The 10,024-nt window shown below is 39.6% G+C and overlaps 1 pseudogene; it reads right to left on the reverse strand.

The window, feature by feature from the left end:
* Window positions 1-205: 205 nt before the first annotated feature.
* On the reverse strand, window positions 206-1,161 carry LOC144309924 (18S ribosomal RNA; annotated as a pseudogene).
* Window positions 1,162-10,024: the final 8,863 nt, after the last annotated feature.

Genomic DNA, 10,024 nt, shown 5'->3' on the forward strand with positions numbered 1-10,024 from the left:
TCTTTCATCATTCCCTTACGGTACTATCTCTATCGCTCCAATTAAAATTTCTATCTCCTATACTTTTATTATTTAACTAAATGTTTTACTTTATATGTCTGTGATACTTAAGTTTGGGGTTAGTTGGGCTAGCTTTTGTTCAAAGTGGTCATAAGTAATGAAATCTTCTGGGTGTAGGCCAGACGCTTTAGTTAAGCTACACTTTGATTAATCCAAGCACACCTTCCGGTATGCTTACCTTGTTACGACTTGTCTCCTCTTGTGTCTTAGTTAAGTTAATATGGTTATGGTTGTGTCTTATTACTTGAGGAGGGTGACGGGCGGTGTGTGCGTGCTTCATGGCCCTATTCAATTAAGCTCTCTATTCTTAATTTACTACTAAATCCTCCTTCAGTTTTTAATTTCATAAAAACGTTCGTGGAATGTTCTTGGGTAGAAAATGTAAGCCCATTTCTTCCCACCCCATAAGTTACACCTTGACCTAACTTTTTTATGTAAAATGATTGTGCTTACTATTCTACCTTTTGAGGGTTTGCTGAAGATGGCGGTATATAGACTGAATTAGCAAAGGGTGGTGAGGTTTATCGGGGTTTATCGATTATAGAACAGGCTCCTCTAGAGGGATATAAAGCACCGCCAAGTCCTTTGAGTTTTAAGCTATTGCTAGTAGTCCTCTGGCGAATTATTTTGTTGTAAAATTATCTATGTTTAGGGCTAAGCATAGTGGGGTATCTAATCCCAGTTTGGGTCTTAGCTATCGTGTAGTCAGATTATTATAAAGTCACTTTCGTGGTCTATTTTATGGTAACTGTAGCTTTTTACGGCTTAGTTAAGTTTTAACTTTAGTGCAAAGGTATCTTAAACACGCTTTACGCCGTGGGCCTATTAGTTTGGGTTAATCGTATGACCGCGGTGGCTGGCACGAAATTTACCAACCCTTTTTAGTATGGCTTAGTCAAACTTTCGTTTATGGCTTAATTTTTATCACTGCTGTATCCCGTGGGGGTGTGGCTTAGCAAGGTGTTATGAGCTACTTAAGAGTGTGCTTGATACCTGCTCCTTTAGATCACTGCTGATTTTAAGGGCATTCTCACTGGGGCGTGGAGACTTGCATGTGTAAGTCTACTAAGAACTAATAGGAAGGCTAGGACCAAACCTTTGTGTTTATGGAGTCGTGCGACTCATCTTGGCATTTTCAGTGCCTTGCTTTATTAATTAAGCTACATTAACTTATACTGAAATTGTAGTGTGTATAATAAATAAAATACATAGTAAATATGAGAGGAAAAAAAAAGGGGATGCTATCTATAGATAGACCACGAGATCGAATGCGTGTAAGACTGTTGTGTTAAGTTAACTAGAGTAGCAATACATTTGTATACAATTTAAATAAAGCTTGTGAGTATTGTATGCACTTAGTCCTGTTTTTGGGGTTTGGCAGGACATAAATAAGTGTATAATAGATGACATGAGTTTATGGGGGGTAAGGGGGGTTTGTATAAGTTAACTTAATGTCTTGCGCGTGTACGTACGTGTACACACGTGTACGTACGTGTACACACGTGTACGTACGTGTACACACGTGTACGTACGTGTACACACGTGTACGTACGTGTACACACGTGTACGTACGTGTACACACGTGTACGTACGTGTACGTACGTGTACGTACGTGTACGTACGTGTACACACGTGTACGTACGTGTACACACGTGTACGTACGTGTACACACGTGTACGTACGTGTACACACGTGTACGTACGTGTACACACGTGTACGTACGTGTACACACGTGTACGTACGTGTACACACGTGTGTCCTAGAATTATATGTCCTGAAACCATTGACTGAATAGCACCTTGATTTTATGCGTGAGTTGATAAATGATAATGAATAAGTCCAGCTACAAGTTATTTGACTGCATTAGGGCCGCGACGGGCATATTCCCTGAGAGCAGAAGATAAGTTAGAGTTAGTGCCGTTGCGGTCATAGATGAGTGATAGCAGATTCCCCCCCTAAAAATAAAAGATACCAAATGCATGACACCACAGTTATGTGTGATCATGGGCTGATTAGTCACTAGTCCATCGAGATGTCCCATTTGCGAGAATTAGTAGGATTGGAATAAATAGAGTCATGGCCCTGAGGTAAGAACCAGATGCCAGGTATAGTTTCATGATAGTAACCCCCACATTAGCATGGGCCCGGAGCGAGAAGAGTGACATTACAGGCAAGGATTGATGGTTTCTCGAGGCATGGTGATTAAGCCCTTATTGGACTAAGTGATATGCATCTAGTTACTGTTGAGGATCAATGGGTTGTGGAATTGGACTAGACATGTCCTATGTAAAGATATAATATCATGTACATGCTTATATGCATGGGGCAAGCCATTAATGCACGACGTACATAGGGGAGGGAAAGAAGGATTTTTTGGAGATACTGACATAGCACAGTAGAGGTGGTCCAATATATGAATGTAGGGGGTGTCAGGGAATAGTTTAAGAAGAATTTCAGCTTTGGGTGCTGATGGTGGAGCAAGAGCTTCTTCCTTGAGTCTTAGGGAGGGCGACTACTCTCCATTTTTGGTTTACAAGACCAAGGTAATGATTATACTACAAAGACTCTTCATTTTAGAAGATTATTTTCGATAACGCTAATTGTTGGCATTAGAATCAATAGGATGGTGAAATATAGAATTGAGGCGACCTGTCCGATAATGATGAAAGGGTGTTCAACTGGCTGTCCTCCAATCCAAGTTAAAGTGAGAAGATCGGCGACTAAAAGTCAGAATAGGCATTGGCTGAGGGGTCGGAATATTATACTGCGTTGCTTAGATGTGTGGAGGAATGGAATGAATGCTAAAATTAGGATGGAGAATACTAGGGCGAGTACACCTCCTAATTTATTAGGGATAGATCGTAGGATGGCATAGGCGAATAGGAAGTATCATTCAGGTTTGATATGTGGAGGGGTGTTTAGGGGGTTTGCAGGGGTGTAGTTGTCTGGATCTCCTAATAGGTCTGGTGAAAATAAAACTAGTGATATTAAGACTAGGAGCAGGAGTAGGATTCCTAGGATATCTTTAATTGTGTAGTAGGGGTGAAACGGAATTTTGTCTGAGTCTGATGTGATTCCTGAGGGGTTGTTGGATCCGGTTTCGTGTAGAAATAGGAGGTGTACTATTGCTAGAGCTGCGATGATGAATGGAAAGATAAAATGAAATGCAAAGAATCGTGTTAAGGTTGCTTTGTCTACTGAGAAGCCACCTCAGATTCACTCTACTAAGTTGGTTCCGATATAGGGGATGGCGGAGAGAAGGTTAGTGATTACAGTTGCCCCTCAAAATGATATTTGTCCTCACGGCAGTACATAGCCTATGAATGCTGTGGCTATGGTTGCGAATAGTAGTACAATTCCAATGTTTCATGTTTCTATGAATACATAGGATCCATAGTATAGGCCTCGTCCCACATGTATGAATAGGCAGATGAAGAATATGGAAGCGCCATTTGCATGTATATAGCGGATAATTCAGCCGTAGTTAACGTCTCGACAGATGTGGGTGACCGATGAAAAAGCTGTGGCCGTGTCCGATGTGTAGTGTATAGCTAGAAATAAACCTGTTAGAATCTGTAGAATCAAGCATACTCCTAATAAGGACCCGAAATTCCATCAAGCAGAGATGTTAGATGGCGCTGGGAGGTCAATGAATGAATTGTTGACAATTTTGGCTAGTGGGTGGGTTTTTCGAATGTTGGTCATTAATGTTCTTATAGTTGAAATACAACGATGATTTTTCATGTCATTAGTCATGGTTAAATTCCATGTAGGAATAATGATAACATACATTGTATTTATTTTAAGTATCGTTTTTGTGATGAGTTTTGTGGGTTTTGCCACTAAACCATCTCCTATTTATGGTGGGCTTGTGCTAATTATTAGCGGTGGGATTGGTTGTGCGATTGTTCTGAATTTTGGGGGTTCTTTTTTAGGGCTGATAGTGTTTTTAATTTATTTGGGGGGTATATTAGTAGTATTTGGTTATACAACTGCTATGGCTACTGAGCAATACCCTGAGGTGTGAGTTTCAAATAAGGCTGTTCTAGCGGCTTTATTACTGGTCTATTGTCTGAGTTGTTGACTGCTTGCTATATTTTGAAGGATGATGAGGTGGAGGTAGTATTAAAGTTTAATGGAATAGGGGATTGGGTAATTTATGATACGGGGGACTCTGGGTTTTTTAGTGAAGAGGCTATGGGTATTGCGGCTTTATATAGTTATGGAACCTGGTTGGTGATTGTTACAGGTTGGTCGCTGTTAACTGGTGTGTTGGTTATCATGGAAGTTACCCGTGGTAATTAAGGATTAGTAGGCTGAGAATTATAGTTAGTATGAACGATAGGAAATAGAGCTTGATGAGACCCTTTTGATTTGAAATAAGGGTAGAAGATTTTATTTGGAAATACGAGATTGATTTGGGTAGGATGTTTTCTAGTCAGATGGAGTCCAGAAGTATAGATGCTGATTTCTGGCTGATGGTTAAACTTGTTTTAGGTGTGAGGCGGTGCATAATGGTTGGATAATAGCCAAGGAGGGTGGAAAATTTAAAGTAATTAGATGGATAGTTAAATTTGAGTCCTTGTATGGTAAGGTTTAGTTCTAGTGCCAGGATGAAACCCAAGATAGTTACTGCAAGGGCTATCATTTTTAGATAATGAGGCATAGTTATCTGTGGGATGGTGGTGGGTGTGATGCTGTGGGAGATAATGTATCCTGCAAATACACTTCCGATAAGGAGTCGTTTAATAGAGTTAATTAGGAGAGGATTATTCTCGTTGATAAGGATTATAGGGGAGAAGCGGGGCTGGCCTAGTAGAGCGAAGAATATAATTCGGGTGCTGTAGGCAGCGGTTAGGGATGTGGCAACGAGTGTAATTAAGAGGGCTCAGGCGTTGGTATTCGACGTGTTAGCGGACTCGATGATCAGGTCTTTGGAGTAGAATCCTGTAAGGAAAGGTATGCCTGTTAATGCGAGGCTTCCGACAATCAGGGAAGTTGTGGTGAAGGGAAGGACTTTAAATAGGCCACCTATCTTTCGAATGTCTTGTTCATCGTTTAGGCTGTGGATAATTGACCCTGAACATATGAATAACATAGCTTTAAAAAATGCGTGAGTGCAGATGTGTAAGAAGGCTAGGTAAGGCTGGTTAATGCCAATTGTTACTATTATTAGGCCTAGTTGGCTTGAGGTAGAGAACGCTACAATTTTTTTGATATCGTTCTGTGTAAGAGCGCAGATTGCAGTAAATAGTGTAGTAATAGCCCCTAAGCATAAAGTGAGGGTTTGAATAGTTTGATTATGCTCTATTAGTGGATGAAAGCGGATAAGAAGAAATACTCCTGCTACAACTATTGTGCTTGAGTGAAGTAGGGCTGATACAGGAGTGGGGCCTTCTATGGCTGAGGGGAGTCAGGGATGTAAGCCGAATTGAGCAGATTTACCGGTAGCTGCTAATAGTAAGCCAAGTAGCGGCAAATTAAAATTATCGTTTGTTGTAATAAAGATTTGTTGAAGGTCTCATGTGTTTAAGTTCAATAGAAACCATGCTATGGTTATAATGAAGCCTACATCTCCAATACGGTTATAGAGGATAGCTTGTAGGGCAGCTGTATTTGCATCGGTTCGGCCGTATCATCATCCAATAAGTAAAAATGATATAATGCCAACTCCTTCTCAGCCAATGAATAGTTGGAATATGTTGTTTGCGGTGACTAAGACTATTATAGTAATAAGAAATAAGAGAAGATACTTGAAAAATCGGTTAATATAAGGATCGGAGTGTATATATCATATAGAAAACTCTATAATAGACCACGTGACAAAAAGGGCTACGGGCACAAAGATTATTGAGAAGTAGTCTAATTTAAAACTCATGGATAGTTTTATGGTCTGATTGTTATTCAATGTCAGTTTGAAACAATTGTTTCCTGTCCTGAGTAGATGAATATTATTGTGGGAATTATGCTAATTATGAATGCGTAAGAAGTAGCGGTTTTTACATAGTATGGGTATAGCTTATTTTTGTAGAGTTTAGTAGAGGTTATAAATGATGGGCAAAGTAAGAATGACTAGAGCTGTGATTATGCATGAAGTAAATATATTTATTACTTTTATTTGGAGTTGCACCAATTTTTTGGTTCCTAAGACCAATGGATTACTTCTATCCTATAAAAGTTGAAAAAGCCATGTTCTTATACATGGGAGCATGAGTTAGCAGTTCTTGCAGTACTTTTTCGGTAAGCAAAAAGGTTTGAGCTTTTATTATTAGATTCACAATCTAATGTTTTTGTTAAACTATGCTTACAGTAGATGGGACCGAGAATAATTTTAGGGTTAAGGGATAGGAGGAGTAGAGGCAGTAGATGCAAGGTTATTAGGGCATTTTCTCGTGTGAATGACGGTTTGATATTTTTGATATGGTGGGAATATTTACCACGCTGTGTGGTGATTAGTATATAAAGTGAGTATAGGGCAGTGATGGTGATGTTAATTCCTATTAGAATAATAGTAATGTTGGATCATGAGAATGAGGATATCACTACAAATAGTTCTCCGATAAGATTAATTGTTGGAGGAAGAGCCAGATTTGTGAGGCTTGCTAATAACCATCAGGCTGCTATCAGGGGAAGGAGGGTTTGAAGTCCTCGTGCGAGAATCATAGTACGGCTATGGATTCGTTCGTAATTGGAGTTGGCTAAGCAGAATAGCATCGAGGATGTTAAACCATGGGCAATTATTAGGGCTGTTGCACCTATATAACTTCATGGTGTTTGAATAAGAACCGCTACAATAACGAGTGCCATATGACTAACTGAGGAGTATGCAATTAGGGATTTTAGATCTGTTTGACGGAGACAGATAGAGCTTGTTATGATTATGCCTCATAGAGATAATATTATGAAAGGATACGCTATGAAGTTGGTCAGGGGGTTTAGTAGGGTTGTAATTCGTATCATGCCATAGCCTCCTAATTTCAGGAGTACGGCGGCAAGTACCATGGAGCCGGCAATAGGGGCCTCTACGTGTGCTTTTGGTAGTCACAAGTGGAGGCCGTATAGAGGTATCTTTACTATGAATGCTATCATGCATGCCAATCATAAGAAAACATTAGATCAGGAGTTTGGCAGAGGTTGAATTCAGTATTGAATTATGAGAAAATTTAGGGAGCCCATGAAATTGTGGATGTAAAGGAGAGCTACTAGGAGTGGGAGAGATCCTATTAAAGTATAAAATAAGAAGTAGAGCCCTGCGTTTAGTCGTTCAGTTTGATTCCCCCATCGGGTAATAATGATCAGGGTTGGGATTAGTGTTGCCTCAAATAGGATGTAAAAGAAGATAAGTTCAGAGGCGGTGAAAGTTATAATTAGGAACAACTGGAGAAGAATCAGTATTGAAATATATAGTTTTTTTCGAGTTAAGGGTTCTTTTGATAAATGGTGTTGGCTTGCTATAAGTATAAGGGGTAGAAGTCATGTTGTAAGTGCTAGTAGCGGTGCTGATAGGGAGTCAGAGAAAAATATTAAGGAGGGGTTCAATGTATTATCATTTGGTTGATTCAGGTAGAATAAGCTGATTAAGCTGATTAGCAAACCATATGTTGTCGTGTTAATTCAGATTATGTTAGGCTTTGATACTCATGTAAGGGGGATCAGTATGATAGTGGGGATGATAATTTTTAGCATTGTAAGAGGTTTAGGTTTTGTACGTAATCAGTCCCGTAGGTGTTAGATACTATAACTAGTAGAGATAGTCCTAATGCTGCTTCGCAGGCAGCAAATACTAGTAGTACGATTGGTATCATGCTGGCTAATGTAAGGTGGTTGTTGAGAATAGTTACAGATATTATTACAAATAGTGATAATATTATGCCCTCTAAGCATAGTAGCGATGATATTAGGTGTGATCGATAAACAAGTATACCTATTAGAGAAAGAATGAATGCCAGAAAGATATTAATATATACTATGGACATATGATAATTATGAGATAAATCATAATCTAATGAGTCGAAATCATTTGTTTTGGCTTAAACTAATTATCATATTCGGTTCATTCTAGCCCCTTTTCGGTTCATTCGTACGCTAGGCTTGCAGCTAGGAGGGAGATTAGTAGGAGTGCTATGATAAGTATTGTTGTCAACTTGTTGGTTTGTGACGCTCAGGGAAGTGGGAGTAGGAGTGCGATTTCTAGGTCGAAAAGCAGGAATGTGATGGCAACTAGGAAGAATTTTATAGAGAAAGGTAGGCGAGCAGATCCCATGGGGTCAAAACCACATTCGTAGGGGCTTGTCTTGTCTGTATAAATATTTAGTTGGGGAAGTCAGAATGCGATTAGTACAAGTAAGGACGCTAGGGTTACATTAGTTATCAAGGTTAGTATTACGTTTATTACTTCTTTCCAGGTTGATCTGGAGCTAACTGATTGGAAGTCAATTGTACTAGTTATACTAAAGAAATAGGATCCTCATCAATAAATAGATACATATAAGAATAGTCAGACTACATCAACAAAGTGTCAATATCATGCAGCGGCTTCAAATCCGAAGTGGTGGTTTGATGTGAAGTGGTAGTATAGTTGTCGGAGAAAGCACACGATAAGGAATGTGGAGCCAATAATTACATGTAGTCCGTGAAACCCAGTAGCTATAAAAAAGGTAGATCCGTACACTCCGTCGGAGATTGTAAAAGATGTCTCGTAGTATTCGGAGGCCTGTAATAGTGTAAAATATACGCCTAAGGAGATTGTAATAAATAGGCCTTGAAGTATGTGTTTACGATTGCCTTCTATTAAACTATGATGGGCTCAAGTAATAGATACTCCGGAGGCTAGGAGGACTGAGGTGTTGAGTAGAGGAACTTCTAGTGGGTTAAGAGGAATAATGCCGGTGGGAGGTCAGCAACCTCCAAGTTCAGGAGTAGGGGCTAGGCTGGAATGGTAAAAGGCTCAAAAGAAGCCTGCAAAGAAAAATACTTCTGATACAATAAAAAGAACTATTCCGTACCGTAGTCCTTTTTGTACAATAGGGGTGTGATGTCCTTGGAATGTGCCTTCTCGGATCACATCTCGTCATCACTGGTATATGGTTAGCAGGTTGGTTGTGAATCCTAATGTAAGTAGGGATATTGAGTTATAGTGAAATCATATGATAAGACCCGATGTTATAAGAAGGGCAGAAAGGGCTCCTGTTAGCGGTCATGGGCTTGGGTTAACTATATGGTAAGCGTGAGTTTGGTGGGTCATTAGGTGTTGTCATGTAAGTATAGACTTACTAGTAAGGTAAAGACATAGGCTTGAATTAAGGCAACAGCAAACTCTAGAATCGTAAATAGAATTAAAATAATAAAAGTGATGAAAGCTGTGGTCGCGCTAATATTAATAAGAGCTAAGGTAGCCCCTCCAATCAAATGGATTAGGAGGTGTCCTGCAGTAATATTGGCGGTTAATCGAACGGCTAGAGCTATGGGTTGAATGAATAGACTAATAGTTTCGATGATTACTAGTATTGGAATTAGGGGAAGAGGGGTGCCTTGGGGTAGAAAGTGTGCCAAGGATGCTTTGGTCTTATAGCGGAAACCGGTAATTACTGTCCCTGCTCATAGGGGGATTGCTATTCCGAGGTTTATAGAGAGTTGTGTCGTGGGCGTAAATGAGTGGGGTAGTAGTCCAAGTAGGTTAGTTGAACCAATGAATAGAATTAGTGATATAAGTATGAGAGCTCAGGTTCGTCCCTTTTGATTATGAATTGCTAGTATTTGTTTTGATGTTAATTGAATTAATCATTGCTGAATGGAGATTAACCGATTATTGATTAGGCGATTGGGTGCTGGGAATAAAATGGAAGGGAATATGACGATCAGTACTACAATAGGGAGACCTATTATTGAGGGGGCAGCGAAAGAGGCGAATAAATTTTCGTTCATTTGTTTTCTCAAGGATTATGTTGACTAGTGATTTTAGTAG

This window comes from Canis aureus, unplaced genomic scaffold (assembly GCF_053574225.1).
Source record: "Canis aureus isolate CA01 unplaced genomic scaffold, VMU_Caureus_v.1.0 ptg000258l_RagTag, whole genome shotgun sequence".
Taxonomy (NCBI): Eukaryota; Metazoa; Chordata; class Mammalia; order Carnivora; family Canidae; genus Canis; species Canis aureus.